Source organism: Podarcis liolepis (assembly GCF_965112155.1).
Source record: "Podarcis liolepis genome assembly, chromosome: 7".
Lineage (NCBI taxonomy): Eukaryota > Metazoa > Chordata > Lepidosauria > Squamata > Lacertidae > Podarcis > Podarcis liolepis.
The window spans coordinates 37,394,179-37,413,410 of record NC_139561.1 but is presented as its reverse complement, the minus strand read 5'-3'; the positions used below and the strand labels follow the sequence as shown (position 1 = coordinate 37,413,410).

Genomic DNA, 19,232 nt, shown 5'->3' with positions numbered 1-19,232 from the left:
TTACATACACACACACAGCCACAGTATATATAGTATATATGCACATATAATATCCAGTGTATTATATTTTGCCATCTCCATCAGTGCTGAGGGACCTTGAAATGACAAAAGTGCCAGCCTTTAACAAGTATCAACCTTTTAATTTCTCCTCCCCACCCCACCCCGTCTGTAAATGGTTAGATGGGAATGATAAAGATATGGTGAAGGGTTATCCATCACACCCGGCCTTCCACCCAGGGGTCACTGCACAGCCTTAGAAACCCGGAGATAAATCTTTTGATGAAATACTTTCACAATTCTTTGGAGACATTTGGAGTTAATGCTAGTGTTTATCCCAGAGTGGTTCCACTGCCATCAGCAGAATCAAGGAGTGTTTATAATGCAGTTTGCATCAGTACACCTTTGTCACAGAGTTTATTTGGGTAAGATCCAGGCAGGGTCACCTGGGGACTTTGTTTTGCAGGCATTCTTTAGAGGGCAGGGTGGAGGAATCTGTATCTGAAGCTCACCAGCAACTATCCCTAAAAAGGATAAGATTTTTTTTTTTTAAAAAAAAAAAAAGATTCAGAATCAACAGCAAATGATACATCCATCTTGCCATCCCCAATTGTTTGTACAGTGGTACCTCGCAAGACGAATGCCTCGCAAGACGAAAAACGCGCAAGACAAAAGAGTTTTCCGTTTTTTGAGTCGTTCCGCAAGACGAATTTCCCTATGGGCTTGCTTTGCAAGACGAAACGTCTTGCGAGTTCTTGCGAGTTTGTTTCCTTTTTCTTAAAGCCGCTAAGCTGCTAAGCCGTTAATAGCCGCTAAGCCGCTAATAACCGCTAAGCCGCTAATAGCCGTGCTTCGCAAGACGAAAAAACCGCAAGACGAAGAGACTCGCGGAACGGATTAATTTCATCTTGCGAGGCACCACTGTATTTTCTCACTAACTGAGGAGGATCACTGTAAGTAGTAGCCTTGAGGTTTGGAATTACAGTGCAGGGACCATCTTTACAGCAATGAAAATGTGATTATACAGAGTATTAAGGACGAAACCCAGAGAACAGTATCTGAGGTTTTCACCAAACGTTTCTGCTGCTTTCAGAGCAAAGAATCACATGGCAAAAGGAGAAGTATCAAGTGAAGTAATTCATGGCCTAGGAAAAGCAGAGGGGAAATTGAGATTGTATCACTAGCTCTGCTGCAGTACAGAGAGTATCTTAATGCCAACGGCCCATCAGGACTGGGTGTGCAGTGGAGCATAGTATTTCTATCAGAGAAGCTTAAAGAAATTGAGCATTGTCTTTATTAAGACTAAATGTGCTGTACCCAATGAGACATTTGCTCAGAGAAGAAACTGGCAATTTATCATCTCTTATTTCAATCGGAGAAGTAAGGAACAAATCTTATGAGGGATGTCTTTCCACCCTTTCAGAAATTACCACTCTGGCTCAGCATGGTAATAGTATGTTTGAACATAGTATATGGTGCTATACTAAAGTTGTTCGGCTTTTTTTAGACAAATCCCAAATGCAACGTTTCGATTGACTTGTCTAAGATCCAGGACAAAGTGCTGCTTTTCGGAAATCCCCCCCCCCCCCGGATGTCAATTTCACCTTTGAAATCCCAGTAACGTCCAGGAAAGCCCTAATTTTATTGCAGCCCTAATTTTGGTACCTGAGGCGAACCACAAAATGGCATCCCCACTAGGGAAGATCAGGGGTGAGTGAAGATCTACATCTGGTACAAGGGAGGAATAAAGATCTACATCAGGATCTGCTGCCCCGTGGATCCTGCTATCTGAGGTAGTAGCCTTATCTTGCCTTGTGGGTGGGTCAGCCTTGGTACATAATAAAGCAGGGGAGAAGGTAAGTAAAATGGCCGGCACAAATACATATGAAATGAATGGTTGTATCCCTGCATGGCCAAACATAAGGGGAAGCAAAGCAACTCCTCTGCTCGTGTAATACTCCAAGGGCTGATTCTGTAATACAAGCTGCCTCTATGCCAGAGACATTTCATAGCAGAAAATCCAAAACTAGGGCATCCAGTGTCTTCTTGAAGGTGTCCAATGAGCAGTCGTGTATTGGCAAATTTTAGATACTCACAGCCCTGCCTCCTCACAGCCACTCCCCCTCACAGCCATGCCCCCTTCTGAGAATATACAATAACCTTATCAAGGTCTAAACCACTGAGCATCTTGGGCTTGCTGATCAGTTGCTCTGTCCCAGCTTCTGCCAACCTAGCAGTTCAAAAGCATGCCAGTGCAAGTTGATAAATAGGTACCACTGTGGCGGGAAGGTAAACGGTGTTTCTATGCACTCTGGCACTCGTCACGGTCCTCCGTGTGCCAGAAGTGGTTTAGTCATGCTGGCCCTATGACCCGGAAAACTGTCTGTGGATAAACACCGACTCCCTTGGCCTGAAAGCGAGATGAGCACCACAACCCCATAGATGCCTTTGACTAGACTTAACCATCCAGGAGTCTTTTACCATTTACCTTAATAATAATTAGGAATGTATTACAACAATCAGTGCAGATCTCCATGTGTTTCCTTTAGTGAAACCTACTATTTTCTGTGCACGTACATGGACAAATGCTTTAGAGTGCTCTGGTACATTATTTGGGAATGACTTAACTTGTCTTTTCCTTGCAGTTCCACTGTACATAACAGAACTTGCATGCCATTGTCCCGAAACTGAAGTGCCTTGTGTTTTCAGCATTCCTAAATGCCTAGCTTTGGAGCATACAAAACAACTCCTCTTCAGTGTTCTTTCTGTATGCCTTCTCCTTAGTAACTCTAGGAGCCAATCCTCAGTGGCTCCAACATGCCGGTGGTGGTGGGGCCAGAGGCAAGTGGCTGGAGTAATGGATGCCCATAAGGAAATGAAACTCTTGGGCATAAAAGATTTCACTGGAATGTTAAGGAGCAATGCATGAATGCATGTCTTTTCTCTGGCCTTTGTAGCATGTTTGTATACCCCTCAGCTCCTAGCAGACCTTGCATTTGAGAAATTACTCTTGAAAATAAATCTTTCCATGCATTCTTTGGTTCCCTCATTGGAGGTATCAGGCATTCCTCATGAGCAAGTAGTATTTGGCAGTTAAAGATATGACTTGCAGAATCTTTCAGCTATGAAACCAAGGCCCTTACTTTATCAGGAACACAGCTATTGACTGGGGAGCAAAGCCCCCTAAGATACAAAATCTTCAGACCATGAAGGGAAATTGAATGATTTTCTAATGAAGTATATCTGATCGCCACTGGCTTTTGGGTCTTCTCTTTAAAGTCTGCTCACTGGGGCATACATGACCACTCAGTCACAGACCGATTTGTTACTTTTGGGCTTTCAAGATGGCCATCCCTGCAAGTCCATAACAAAATTGATAGGACTTTAGTGGGTATACCTTCCTTTGCAATTCATGATGAACCTGAATTGGATTCAATTTCATGCCAGATTTGGCACTCTCAACGGAACGCCAACTCAAAAATGTTTTCTTTTAAAAATGCTTAGGTATAATACTGCTGTTGCAGTTGGTAGCAAACATACCGATGCCCCACAATGCAGATTACATATGTTTGATCATAATGGTCAAGGGGCAGGATCCAAAAAGTCCTTCATGCAAGTGGAAAGAATGGGTGGATTACTGATTCTCCACTTCTAAACTGCATTGCATGCCATTCTAGAAGTTTTGCTGACTCTTAGGAGTGGAACAAGGGACTGCAGTGCAAAGGAGATGGGAAAGCTGTGGTGCATGAATGGAAAAATCATATACAACACTTTAGATCTTGGCTAACCTGCCTCATTTGCATTTTCCAAAACAATATGTGAAGCAAAAAAAAATCCATCCTTTGAAATTTGCACTTCTCAGAATCTTGCAGTTCCATTTTCTAGCTATACAATGTGTACAAAAATATGATGATTAAGTGTGCATAGAAGGTATATAGTAGTGAAAATAACATGCTAAAAGACATCATATTAGGGGAATCTGTGTTGCAAAACTGTGTGTGCCAGGAAAAATTAAATACAAAAAATGTCCATATTAAGAGAATTTTGCTGCTGAATTTTCATGAGGATTAAAAACAAAACTGCCAACTGATGTGGAAGCATGGAGAATGGCACTGAATGGAAAAAGGAGAAACTGGTGAAAACTGAAATGGACAATGCAAGGTCCCCAAACATGCTGAGGATTCCACTCTCATTCACCTGAAAGTCCTCTGCTTCAAAAGTTGACCATCAACAAGTTGGTAGGTGGCAAGGGTTGCATGCAGCATCTACCAGTCTGTGGAATGCTTGTGGATGACTCTTCTCTTGCATTTCAATAGTGTGGTGAAGAAGTGGCAGAAGCTAAGCAGAGAGAAACAAATCTGTCTTCTGATTTCCATTTTCCAATCCTCAACTGAGTTCTCCACATTTCTGCCATTTGCAATATATATTTTTGAAATCCTCGTGAGAATTTGCCAGCGTTTTAGTGCAAGTATATCCTAAGGCACACTTTCTTGCAGGTGAATTTTTGCTGGATCAGGCCAATGGCCCATCTAGGCCAGCATTCTGTTCTCACAGTGACCAACCAGAGGCCTGTGGGGAAACCTCTAAGCAGGACATGAGCGCAAGAGCACTCTGTCCACCTACAATTCCCAGCAAGTAGTATTCAGAGATGTAATTCTACCTCCCTACTTAGAATCCTTCTCTAAATGTGCTGCCCACCATGCCTTCTCCAGTGGGGCTGCCCTGCCCAACCTCTTCCAGTTTGATGGGAATCAGCCATGTGAGTCCCTCCTCACATAACAGCTAAATCGCTTTTCTCATCTCATCACTGTTTTTGGAGCCTCCCCAAATTAGCATTTGGTTTTCTTTTAATGAGAAGTCACTCTTAAAAAGAAAAAGATGTTGCTTGCATTGATTCTGTGACAGCCTTGCCTAGTTTTCTGCAGGAATACCAGGCTAATATCCAAGCTTGAGTAGATATCAGAAAACTGCATAGCTGAAATAAAAATCAATATTGAGCCATGCTGATTGCAAACACATACCCTGAAAATAAAATGGTTTTTCACTGTAGATGTAATTTTTTTAAAAAAATTACAAGATATTCAATACAGTCACTATTGATTATTTTGGCGAGAGTTTCTGAAGGCTAATTGAGGCAACCTGTACCAGCTCCAGTACACAAAACTGATTATGTCGTCGTAGCAACTGCTTTAAAAGGTGGGGTGGATCTCACCTAGCAAAAGCAATGAAAATGCAGAAACTTGCTGTGATAGATAAACTAAATGAAAGGGGTTTTGTTTTGTTTTGTTTTGTTTTTTAAAAAAGGGCTCGACTCCATTTCCTACCCACCCCACTTTCCAGATAGGTCCGTGCTAAGTTGGGATAGTAGATTATAGAGTGGACACATTGTATAAGTTAATGGAAATAATGGCTCATGTTATTTGTCTGAGATGACAAACAACATGTTGCTTCCCTGGCTATGTGCTGTAATTGCTATTACCAATTAACATTTATATAGCGGCTGCATTCACATGACAGTTTATTCCATTTCCCTGTTGTTTCCCAAACTGTTCATTTCCACATTATATTTGAGCTTTCACATGCCACAAAAGCCATTTCTGGAAAACTAATGGAATATAGTGCATGTCTGGTGTTCATTTCTGTGTTGTTTGATTGCAGAAAACAAAATCCTTTCTCAGCCTCCTGGAAAGCGTAGGGGGCACAGTGACAAAATTTGGGGTGGTACAGCGGCACACTACCGCCTGCTTCTTGGGAGAAAAGCAATGACAAACCTAGACAGCATCTTAAAAAGTAGAGACATCACCTTGCCAACAAAGGTCCGTATAGTAAAAGCTATGGTTTTCCCAGTAGTGATGTATGGAAGTGAGAGCTGGACCATAAAGAAGGCTGATCGCTGAAGAATTGATGCTTTTGAATTATGGTGCTGGAGGAGACTCTTGAGAGTCCCATGGACTGCAAGAAGATCAAACGTATCCATTCTGAAGGAAATCAGCCCTGAGTGCTCACTGGAAGGACAGATCGTGAAGCTGAGGCTCCAATACTTTGGCCACCTCATGAGAAGAGAAGACTCCCTGGAAAAATACCCTGATGTTGGGAAAGATGGAGGGCACAAGGAGAAGGGGACGACAGAGGATGAGATGGTTGGATGGTGTTCTTGAAGTTTCCAGCATGAGTTTGATCAAACTGTGGGAGGCAGTGGAGGACAGAAGTGCCTGGTGTGCTCTGGTCCATGGGGTCACAAAGAGTCGGACACGACTAAACGACTAAACAACAACAACAACAACAACAACAACAACAACAACAACAACACAGCAGCACACAGTTCTCTCCTGCTATTTTCATATGTGAAATATGTGGAAACAGAAGCAGGAAAGTACAGAAAGGGCAGGAGAGTAGTGACATTGTTCAATGACATTCCTTGTTGTGCCACACCACACCCACTGGTGGGAATGAAATTTTGTGCAATGTGCCAGTCTCTTGGTCAGAAAGCCACAACTCCGCAATGCAACAGATACTACAGCATGAAAGGAACATTAAAAATGGCACAGAAGTGTGAGCGTTATAATTAGGAAAAGCTACACAACTTTTGCACCTGAGGCCATGGCGTAATTCTGCTTAACGGCTGCACCGGCCCTACATTCATGCATGGAACGAGATTGCCCAGAAGCAATTCGACACCAGATACTTTGATGTGGAGCTGCATTCAAGCTGGCTGTGACATGTAACGAGGGAGGAGCAAACTGCAGCACCACAGAACACATTTTTCATACATCTTCTATACCCACCGGAAGGCCAAAATGGTATAGTGGTTAGTGTAGCAACCAGGGACCTGAGAGACCGGGGTTCCCTTGGTGTCCTGGAGCCAGTCACTGCCTCTCAGCTTAACCCACCTCAGAGGGTTTTTGTGTGGATTGAATGAGGAAGGAGATAACCACATATGCTGCCTTGAGCTCCTCGGAGGAAAGGGGTAGGAGATAAATGCAATAAATAAATAAGTCCTGTAAAAAGGAACCTATAGGTCCATTCTGCCAATGAACATGGGGCTCCTTCATTGCCCACCCTGATGACTGAGGAACCTTTGGCTTTCCAGATGTTGTTGGATGCAAGAAAAATACGCCACTCCCTCGCAGAAAGTACCACCCTGGGTGGGGGGCAGGAGGGAATAGAATTTGAACAAATGAATTGGTAAGTAAATAAAAAGTAAATATTTGTGAAACAAAGATCAGATACAGAAGAACTAACTAGACATCAAGCAGTGCTTCTACCTTGGCCCCTAATCGAGTGCTACTCCAGTTCATCATGTCTCTCCCATTTAGAGCCTTACCAGGCTGGACTTTTTGCCTTGTGAACAGCTTCTCCCTCTGGAGCCTGGTTTTCTCAAGCACGCTTCTCTACCCAAACCCCAAACCCCATGCCAGCTTTAATTCCTAAACGATACTTTGTTTTTCACAAGGTGTTCTTTGAGAAGCAGGTTTGCTGCGAAGTCTGTGCAACGGTGGCATATTAGTTAATACTAAATGAACACCAAATGTTATCAGCATCAATGTGACATCCAGTTCGCTTTCAGATATGAATTCATTATGAGCAATGAAATTACATGGAATATCAGTATATCAACACCTAGGAGCCTGTCAGATTGATGCCCTTTGGAGATCCGCTCCTGCCTGCTGTGATGCTGAATAGCAATGATGAGTAGACAAGGTGCTGTAGAGATATATAGATCTCTCTCTCTCTCTCTCTCTCTGCGTGCATGTGTGTGTGTATCTGGAGAGAGAGAAATATAGCTTTATTACCAATGCAAATTCCTTCCTTCACCTAGTCTTGCATTATTCAGCAGGGTGGGGGGAAATATTGAATTAAAATTGATTTATTTAAAAACACATACATGGGCTACATGCACTGCATTAGCAACTCTGGCACAACTTTCTCCTCCCTCCCTCGCTTTTGACTCTCCCTTCCCACTTGCCTCTAAAAAGAAGCACCATACATTAAACCAAGGCTTTGAATTGTGCATTCTTTCCACAGAATGGGCCAAGGTATTACAGCAGCCATTTTGCCAGAAGAATAAATCATGATTGACAAAACAAAATTTGTTAATACAATGGTTTAAGGCAGTTGACAGAATTTTTTTGTCAACAGAATAGATTAAGGGATTCTTTTTAAAAAGGAAGGAAGGAAGAAATTTGCAGATGGAATGGCTTTGATGTTTATGATGAAAAGCATTTTGTTGATAGACTGGATCAGAGTCAAGGGGGGAGGGTGTGGAGAGAGAGAAAACGCATTTTCTCAACACAAGGGGTTTAGCTCATTGACAAAACGCATTTCATCCCCAGATGTTTTGGCTGAGCTGTCAAGTATTCTCCCAGCCTGACATTCACCAATCACATTGTCGTCAACTCAAAAGCACTCTTTCGTTAGTAGCTCTGAAGAAACAGCTGAAGGCATTACAGGAACGCCATGATTGGTACCGCTGAATCGTTAGCTATGATAATGTAGTTACTTTAATGCTCGTTAAGTGGCAATGGAGCCAAACATGACTGTGGGAGAAAGATTGATCCTTCCACGCCTGTTATTCTCATTTTTAATCTTTTGCTACAAGTCAGTATTAAATGGTGTCTGTCTGTGATAGAACAGGCGTTACCAACTGGGATTGCATAAAAGGACAAAATTGATCTGTTTGTTCATGTGGCACCACCTAATCATTACATAAGGAAAGGAATCAGGCTAGTCCCTTATACACTGTGTTTGGATAGGGATGGGGCAAAACAGGAGAGAACTGCCAACTTGGAATTGCCACCTGGAAGATGGAGCAAGCTTGTTTTCTGCTGCAGGAGAAATGGCTCAGGAAGGACCTGAGCCATTCAATTCAGTTTGCAAGTCAACATTAGGAAGAACTTTCTGGTGCTAAGAGCTGCTTGACAGTAGAAGGGACTATCTCGGAAGGTGGTGGAGTGCCTCTCACTGGAGGTTTTAAACAGAGATTGGATGGTCATCTGTCAGGGATTCTTCAACTGTGGTTCCTGCATTTCAGGGGGTTGGACTAGACTTTGTGGTTCCCTCCAAACTCTACAATTCTATGAAACTGAAAGTGACAGATCTGACCTTCTCTCGCACTTGCACATCTGTGCGCACCTCAGATGTCCCACTGAGCATGCCATCAAGGGCTTGAATCCCACTTTCTCTTTTGCACCTGTTTCACCTGCAACAAGTTAAAATGAAGAAGTTAAGGGAGTCAAACACAGCAGGACAGCATTACCTTAACTAACATGAACACATTTGAAGACTTTGGGGTTTGTTGGGGGGGGACTTTTTAAAATAAACCCATTTTGCTGTGTTTCGTAAAGAAAACATTTATCAGGGTACTGGGAGTGCTCTTGCATTTCAGCTCAAATGTTTTGTACGGTTTATTATGTTCTTCTGAATAAAACTGTCAGCTTTATTGCTGCTTTCATTAAAGTGTTTCATTGTATTCACAGTGACTTCAGGGTAAAGGAAAAGATGACTGTGTGCCAGAGATGGTCAACAAAACTTCCCCTTCTATAATGCCTACATAAATCTGCTTATGTGAAACACTCACCTCGCTCCATAATCTCAGGTCTTATTAACCTCTGGTGCTGCTCCAGGAAGATTCTGCCTGTGCCGGAAGGTCATGACCTTTCCATTACCTGCTCACCATCTCCTTCATCCTTACCGTCTTTTGTGTGGGAAGAGTTACCTCACCCCAACAGTCCAACCCAGGGAAGACCCAACTTGCAATTTGGCCCCAAATCAATTTAGGCTAGGTGGGGGTAATGTTTAATTAGCATTTTTAAAGCCCTAATTAAAATATATTGCTTGTACGGGGGTGGGGGGAAGGAGATGCTGCATCCCCTTCTGCTTCCCTGCAGAGAGCAGATGGGCTCGATCCTGCTGGATCCTGTTTCACGATCACCTCTGTGTAACCACCTACAGGAGGAATCAGATCCAGGCTCACCATTTCTCATGGGAGAATTCCTAGGCTGACTCCTGCATCTTCCCAGCCATTCCTCCTCTAGAGGTCCACCAGCAGGGCCAGAAGATTAGGGAATTTCACTAGAGTTCCTCCACCATGTTTGGTATTCTGAGGTATACAGTGTCTTTCTACATGAGGTTCAATTTGAAATTTGTGACCAACCACTGTGGGAGACCTAACCTTCTTTTCACAGCTTTAGACAGCAAGGCTGTCTTTCTAAAAAGGGCTTACTCCAAGATACTCCCCGTATAATGTTGTCAGTACACAGTGAAACTGTTGATAATAAAGTTGGTGCACCTGCAATCTTCAAATTGGTCTGGGAGGCTTGCCATCAGAACTGGAATAGTCTGGCCAGAAAAGCAGAAGTCTTTGAACTGTGAAGCATCTCACAGTGCCTTTCTAATAAAAAGAAAAGAAAAGAAGTGATGCCAGATTTCACTTGCCAGAATGAGTGAGTTTACACAAAGTTTGGTGGGTGTAACATATTTCGCCCATGTTGAATGGGAGCGAGTTTCTGATCCTACAAAAAAAGAGGAGTGGTGTATCCAATTAACCTTTCAAGCAGGCTGATTTCCACAGGTGAAAATGCGATAGCATTGCAAAAAACTTTCCCTATTTTTTTCTCTGGCTTGTCTCCTCAATGAAGTGGATATGGAATTATTGCAAGGGTTTTGTGATCCAAAGTTTTACAGTGATATCGAATATGGCACAAGTGGACTTCAGCTCATGCAATAGGATAGCCCCCATCTACTCCAGAGGGTCTCCCAAAGCATATTTGGAGGGTGTACAGGGGAGGTGTAGGCAGGGGAGAGGAAACATAAGCCTCATTCCTCAAGCAGAAGGCCGCAATTGGATGTCACCCTTATTTTGTATGTTGGTCTTAGATCTCATAATTATTTCACATATTGTCATCTCAGAGAGGGTTGGTATCCCTCAATGACCACAAATTCCAGGCAGATGTATAAAGAAGCAAGTGGTACAGGAACACAGGAAGCTGCCTTGTTTTACTTATAATTTTATAAAAGTATTGTTGCACACACCCCAATCTCTGAGTGGTAAGAAACTCCAGGGGTTCCTGCAATTATCTAGGGTTCAGCTTCCTTGGAATGAAGGTGAGTGGAAACTCTGTGGTATCTTTGGGATATCTGGTTTTATTTACACGCATATACAACCTGAGACGCAGGTGGCGCTGTGGGTTAAACCACAGAGCCTAGGACTTGCCGATCAGAAGGTCAGCAGTTCGAATCCCCGCGATGGGCTGAGTTCCCGTTGCTCGGTCCCTGCTCCTGCCAACCTAGCAGTTCAAAAGCACGTCAAAGTGCAAGTAGATAAATAGGTACCGCTCCGGCGGGAAGGTAAATGCCGTTTCCGTGCGCTGCTCTGGTTTGCCAGAAGCGGCTTAGTCATGCTGGCCACATGACCCGGAAGATGTACGCCGACTCCCTTGGCCAATGAAGCGAGATGAGCACCACAACCCCAGAGTCGGTCACGACTGGACCTAACGGTCAGGGGTCCCTTTACCTTTACCTTTACAACCTGAGACTAGAATGGAGGAGCTCACAGCATTAGCACTCCAGCAGATCTTGCCTCTGTGTCTCTAGCTTTCACCATAAGTCAAAACTGTCACACAAAGTTCCCCTTGGCCCAGTGGCGTAGCGTGGGGGGTGCAGGGGGGGCCGGCCGCACCGGGCGCAACATCTGGGGGTTAGGGTTAGGGGTGTAAATCCACGGGTTAGGGGGCGCAAATTACTTGCCTTGCTGACAACCCACGCTACGCCACTGCCTTGGCCTATTGTTCCCTGTCCTAGGATGGGCTGACATCTAGCCAGGGAAAGTGAAGAAAGCCTCACCCATTTGTTGTGGGGATTAAATGAGCAGGAGGAAAACCATGTACACCAACCTGAGCTCCCTGGAGACAAAGGTGAGATATAAATGCAGTAAATAAGTACCGTGCATCAGATAAGTTTTCCTTCCCCATTCTATGTAATTGACTTTATCATGCAACAGGTTGCCATGCGGTTGCTCCTGTTTTCAAAGACCTGCAACAACTGTTTGAAACCAATTGCTTTATTTAGAACACTTATCAAAAACTGCAAAAATGTGATTTTCACTTCAGGAGATGAAAATCACAGATATTCACAATGTCCCTATAATTTAAAAACATCTCTGTATGCTTCTTTTTCCTGTGCTTTTTTTTCAGTGCCCAGATAAGAAAACTTCCAGATGTTGTTGGAATCCAACTCCCATCATGCCCAACTGTCAGGGAACTGACATTGGAGCGAGAGGCGAAGGGGAGGCTCCCAGATGATGCTGGCGAAGGACCCAGCAGCAGGGGGAGAAACAGCTCAGTAGAGGGGGAAGCTAATCAGCGCAACACCAGGGATAAAGGGGGGCAGATGGGGGAATCGGAGAGAGGGCTCCAGGACTCTTCACTGGACATCAGTGAGGAGAGCCCAGGTCCTCCGCTACCCATGCCTTCCCTGCGCAGAAGACTCCCGCGCAGTGAGAGGAGGAGGAGACTGGGTGTCAAACAACTTTTATGTTGGAAGAGGTTCAAGAAACGCCCACTGACGGATTCTGCCAGCGACTGAGGCAGCCACGATGAGAAAGGGCTGTGCAGTCAGAAAGGTTTAACAAGGCAAATTAGCCGAGAAAGGCACCAGTTTACGCACGAGTAACTCATACCCATTACACCAACCAACACGGCATTGGAGTCCAGCAATATCTGGAGAGGTACATGAGAAGAACCTGCTGGTTTGGGCCAATGGCCCATCTAGTCCAAGTGTGGTTGACAGCAACTAGTTTTCAGAAGCAATTCTTCCTCAGACTTTACCTGCTTCTTACTCTTGTGGTTCATGACTGAGGGGGGGGGGGAAGGTTGAGAAATACTGATGGTTCTCATGAGCAGTACAGCCACGATGGTAGCCTAACTCTGCAGGATCATAGTGTTATGTGCCACCCCCTATATCTGTGGTAGCAAGATCCCAGGGAGCTCCAGGAGCTTACCCTGGGATGTTTTTCCATTGGAAAATCAAGGCACAGCAGAGACTGCAGCGTCTTTAAGTCTTAAGATATATGGCTTTATTTACACATATATACACCTTAGCCTTGATGGAGGGAGTGCAGAGCATTACACCCCAAGAGTGTTTCTTGTTGCTTCTCACTTAGCTTCAGGAAGCTTGGATCCAGAGCAGATGCCAGCCATGCTCCCTGGTCTTTGGGTACAGATGCTCCCATCCAGCCCACCTGGAGTTCTGCCCCCACTTCCTTCTCATCCTTTTCAAAAAAACCTCCTGCAAAAGGACATGTTTTTTCATGTGGTGATATCACACCCCCTATGTCAGAGACCAGGTTGAGAAGTACTGCTCTGATGAGGAATGGTGGGAGCCTCCCCCTCCCCCTGCTCCTGACCAGGATCCTGAAGCTGCCCAGGAGCAGTGGAGCACTATAGATTTGGAACAGTGGTTTGCAGAGGGGCATAGTTCTGAAGACAAAAGTTGGGACAAACTGGGGGTTGAACAGCAAAGCCTATCAGTCCAATGTAGAGCAGATAAGGTGGCTACACAAAGAGCACAGTGGTTACAAGATCAGGTTGCAAGGAGTGGATGTGACATGGGGGAAGCAGGGGGAAACCTTAATTGGGAACACCTTCATTCCAAGAATGGCTGCTTTGTTCTTTTGCTGTGGTCATTAAAGACTCTTTAAATGGTAAGCGACTCTTTTTGCTTTGTCCTGCTTTGTCTACAGCCAAATGGGGGAAAGAAGCTGAGTCCCCGAAGCCTGACACCCTATAACCCTGGCAACCTCCCCCTCCCAATTCTCCTGTCTCCATCCACCACTCAGAGCCAGAGGAGGGACAGTATTTACATTATCAATCGCTCATACAGGTGCAACACTTTGCTCTCTTTGTTTCTCTTTGTTTCTTAATGGCACCTCTGTCAGCTGAACAGGAAAACTGGTATAGCCTGCATTTTAATGCTTCCTTTGCTGTATTTAACTCCTCTTACTATTCCAAATATTAGCTAAATTATCACACTAAATTTAAGAATCTGGGGGTTCTTCCCTGCCCCACAGAACATCAAGAAGCTGCCTTATACCAAGTCAGACCATGGGTCCCTCTAGCTCAATATTGTGTCCACTGACTAGCATCTAAGGTTTCAGGCAGAAGTCTTTCCCCATTCCACCAAAGATGTTGAGGATTGAACCTGAGACCTTCTGCATGCCAAGCACATGCTCCACTCCTGTTCAACCCTGCAACAGGAAATTGGAAAAAGAAAGAAAAAAGACAACAACCACTAGACCATGATTGGCTACCACAGTTAGGAATCACCAGTGATAAGAAAATTAAACCAAACCAAACCATACAATGCTTTTTCAGTCTCCATCCCCCCCCCCCATTCATCACCCGCAGCACTGATTGCATATACTTCATGCATTAAATATACACACCTTATTTCTACATGCCTTGGGGGTTGATAAACAGGGTCCCTATTTTAATTTTGCAGAGGGATCAGTTCCTTTTACTACTTCATGTCACAGCACACAGTTAAGCCTCATCTGCTAGCTGCTGACAGTAGGAATTGCTTTGTTATGGATTTCCATGCTTTTAAATTGTTCTGTATGTTCACCCACCATTCCATTATAGCTCATTTTTTCCCCATTTACTCCTTTGCTTTTCCCATGGCCAAGCAGGAAATCCCCTTTCTAATAGCCAGGCCCAGCACCAGAAGTTTGGGCATCCACAAAGGCCCATTTCCTGGCAGGGGTCCCATCCATTCCTTCTTCATGCAGTCACCGCATGCTCGTTCATCCATGCTCTCCCACTGGTGATAGTGACAGTGTCTGCCACATTTCTGTAAACTGTTGTTAAAAAATAAATAAACCTGCTCATGAATTTTGTCAGCATATCAGGCCCCCAACTGTAATAGACATTTACATTTGTTCATTTCATTAAAAATTATACAGCATTTGTCTTCGTTGTTGTTTTTAAAAAAACCCTCAAAATGGTTCACAAAAAGAATAAAACTATCACATTATTGGTGCAAACACTTAACAACAACTATTTAAAATATTCAAAAAACTTAAAACCAGTGATAAGCAAATTTAAACACACACCAACATTCTACATATCTGGGAAGTTTTGTCCAAGGAATAAGTTTTTTCATAGGTGCCAAAAAGTGTCAATAGGTTGGGAATTCCGAAGTGTGGGTTCTACACACTAAAAGATCAGTATCTTATAAATGCAAAACGGGTATTTTGTGGCACCTGTAAAAGTGCCAGTTCTGCAGATTGAAGCAGGCAAGTGTTAATATGCAGGGTGAGGGGATAGGTAACCTGGTCCCAAGTCACACCTTGAACCTGACCAGGTAGTGAATCAGCAACCATTACAGATCTCTGAGCACAGGTGTTATATGCTGACACAGCAATCATGGTGCAGCATTCTGCACCAACTGCAGATTCTGGATCAAGCACAAAGGAAGACCCACCTAGTGCAGATTGCAATATCATTCCACTTGAAACTGTCAAGTTTTATTGCAAACGGATGTGGAAATGTTGAAAACTGAATTTAAGACTGAAGAAACGAGAAACCAAGAGAAACTGAAATTGACAGAGTCTCGTATTCCAAGGCACTACTCAAAACGGGATGGCCTTCTGTGCCCTAAAAGGCAGGAAAAGCAAAATTTATTACCTTACTGACTCAGATGAAGTGTCTACTGTATGCCACTTCTGTTTTAGCAGCAACCGGGCAGGTGCCTCTTAAACACAGTTGGGAAACTTGTATGCTCCCATCAGATCCAGTAAGTAAAGCCAATGGTCAGGGATAATAGGTTGTGTAGACCAGCTATCTTCAACCTTTTCAGACCCAGACCCCACTATTAACTCAAACATGCATTTGGAGACCCATTTCTTAATCTTTTACCATATATTTGCATGGTGATAGTGCTCCCATTAGGGATCAGGCTGCACCCCACTAGTGGGTCCCAACCCAGCTATTGAAGACCAGTGATGAAGATCAACACTATCTAGATGGCCATAAGTTCTCCTTCCTTCTTTCATGGGAGAGGGGAAGACGTCACAGAAAGAGGTTCTAGTCAAGACCTTGCACCATTGTGCTAGTTGTCTGCTTGTAGGGGATTTTTCACATTTGAAAAAACATGACCTCCCAACTGGAGTTTGAATTGATGCAGTCCGTTCTATCACCACCACCATGCTGATGAAGGTATAGACCAGAGCTCAGTGTAAATGGGTTATTGGAAGGATAAAATGAGATTAGACATGTCAAACACTTTGTGCTGGCATGGAAAGAAGTCCTTTTTGTACTTCTGGACACTCTGTGCTGCAAAGCACAGATTTGGACAAAGCACCATATTCCTTAAAAAGTCTTTAAACGACTTCATAATATACTGTGCCCTTGCTAATTTCGTTTTCTTTTCTTTTTTGTACTCTTACATTTCTTTTCATCCCCACCCCCCCTTCATTTGCAAATAGGGAAGAAGAGGGGGAAGGAAAAAAATCCTTTTGTGCAAAGAATGAATAACAGATATGTTTGACTGTCTTGTTTCAAAAGAGTGTTCCATGTATAGAGGACACTCTTCAGAAACAAAGGCTGCCTTCAACAATTTCACTATTTACAGCAAGGCCGCAATTAAAATCCTGTGACCTTTAAGGGGACTCTTGACTTCAAAGGCGAAGCCAGTGCTGTTCCATAATAAAAACAGAGTCTGGGGAGTGGGCAGGAAGACAGTTATCAAAGGAGCAGCAGCCCCCTCCTAACTGGCAGCAGGTGGGTTTGATCCAGAGGAGTACGGCTCCTTTGTAGGGCACCCTTCAGGAGGAGCAACCAGCACCATGCAGAATTCAATCCTCCCATTTATCAGCTTTGTGAGGTAAGGATTCTATCCTGCATGGTGCTGGTTGCAGCTCTTTCGGAAGTGGCTCCCTGCAAAGGAGCAAGCACCCCTCAGAATCAAACCCACTTGCTCACAGCTGGGAGTGGGGAGAAAGAGACACAATGGCTCCTCTTTTCCATGCCCCCTCCCAACCATATGTTGAAAATAGGGCTTTAAAAAACCTTCACCCTGCACCCCACCCCAAACAATTTTTTTTTTTACAGGAATGGATCATGGGTGAGTGGTCAACCCAAAGTGGATTGGCCTGATTTTGGGGGTGGGGCACTAATCAGAGCCATGGGGCAGATATGGGGGCTTATGCACAGCCCTAGTTGACATACCCCAAATATACTGTACATACAGTACATGGCACAATACCCCATCTATTAGAACCAGCTGGCAAAGGGTAGCATAGTAGTATGTTGGGCTTGGGCTGGTTAGATATGGCTCCACATTTCTGATCAGTCATGAAGTTCCCTGGGTAACCTTGGTCCAGTCACTGCCCAAAGTTAGCCTATTTTACACAGCTATTATAAGGATTAAGTGTGATACCTGACACTCAAATATACTAACCTGAGTTCAATGGATGAAGGAGGGTCTATCAGTTACACTGGTGCTCCAGCTGATGATAACAACATTCCTGCCCTGAAAAATATTCCAGTGCTCTTAAATCCTGGGTCCACCAGATGTTCTTGGACTATGATTACATTCACACCATTCATATAAAGTAAAATATCACAATATCACTTTAAATAGCCACAGCTTCCCTCAAAGAATTCTGGAAGCTTCATGATGCTGATAGTTGTTAGGCGAACCCTATTTACCTCCCAGAGCTACAATTTCCAGAGTGGTTTAATGGTCAAGTCCTCCTCCCATGGAACTCTGGAACTGTAGCTTTGTGAGGGGAAATGGTCTCCTAACAACTATCGGGACCCATAACAAACTACAACTCCCAGATTTCTTTGGGGGAAGCCATGACTGTTTAAAGTGCTATCATGGTGCTTTAAATGGATGGTGTGAATGTGGCCTACATGGGCATTCTAATCCAACAACCCCTGGGACATGGTTGAGGAGTACTGCAGCCTGCCACTTGGTACATTCCATTCTACCCACTTCTAGGTATGCAACACTTCATTTGCCTGCATGTATAGGCCACATCTCAGTTAAAAAGTGACAAAGAAGGGGTTCGCAGTGTACAGTACAAACCAACTTTTGCATAAGCTCAATAGAGGAGCCCCCGGAGCAGGAAAACCTGGAATTCAGATCCAAGCATTTGGGAGTGGAAAAACACCAGCTCCTCTTGAGCAATCTGACTTTGTAATTGCTATTTCAGGTAGAAATCATTAAACAAGGAAAATAACCATGCCATTGCAGAGAGATAAATATCTCTCTCAACAGAATACACAAACTCATATAATGATAAACACCGCCTTATCAGTCATTTGCCCTTCAGAAAGGTCAAACATCCCCAAAACATCTACTCTGCAATGATCTTAGAGAAATTATCATTTGCAGTCGCCAACGTGGTCACATTATTTCTGACGAGTGTCAGTTTCCCCCCTAGAATATTACATTTTCTAATATTTAGTTTTCTGGCACTCTTTATTTTTTTGTACCCTTCCTTGTGCCTATCTGTGTAGATTAGAAAGGTTCTTAACTGTTATCTGTAATAGATTTTGCCAGTAGCAAAATTCATGCAGGCATAATAGAGGAACAAAGTGTACTCCGATGAAATTGCGACCATAATTTCCAGCCGCCTGACATTTATTGCATATTGCTATTAGAATTCAAGTGCCTATTTGTTTTGTACTTTGCTTTTATTCTTGCATCACAAATGTATAATGGAAAAAAGATATTTTAAACGCCAAGTTAACTATCACTGATCAACATGAGGCACCAAACATAATCAATATTACTTAAACACACTCCTAGGCAATTAATTTTTAAAGGAATCAAATTGTTGCACCTCATCAAAATTTATAACAATACAATAAAGGATGTTACATTCTTTATTGTTTAATTAAAAGCAACATTTAGCAGCCGCACAGCTAAGTGCCAACGCATTAGGACACAACATTTCCTGTTTATCAGCGTGAGATATACAAACAGGACTTGCAGAACATTTTATATTACACGAGTTAATTAGACTTTATTAAATTTCATATGCTTATCAAATTATTGAGCATGATAACTTCAGAACCCCAGAGAAATATTCCTGTAATGCATCCAACTGTAAATGAGGCATCCTTAATGGATTCGGCATTTCCATCGAGCACAAAATAAGTTTTATGGAAAAGACTTCTTGGGAACTAAGTGGAGAAGCCAAACACTGTTGAGGATGGGGAGAGCCAGCA

General features: G+C 43.5%; 1 long non-coding RNA gene across 2 annotated transcripts; it reads right to left on the bottom strand.

Annotated features, from left to right (window-relative positions):
- Positions 1 to 926: 926 nt before the first annotated feature.
- LOC310711691 lies at positions 927 to 17,741 on the bottom strand. Of its 2 annotated transcripts, XR_014528591.1 has the most exons (4): positions 17,452 to 17,741; positions 10,286 to 10,387; positions 9,100 to 9,196; positions 927 to 1,142 (listed from the first exon to the last, which is right to left on the bottom strand). It is a non-coding gene; the product is annotated as an uncharacterized lncRNA (long non-coding RNA). The 2 variants fall into 2 exon arrangements; XR_014528592.1 differs by lacking the exon at positions 927 to 1,142 and having other exon boundaries at positions 8,679 to 9,196.
- Positions 17,742 to 19,232: the final 1,491 nt, after the last annotated feature.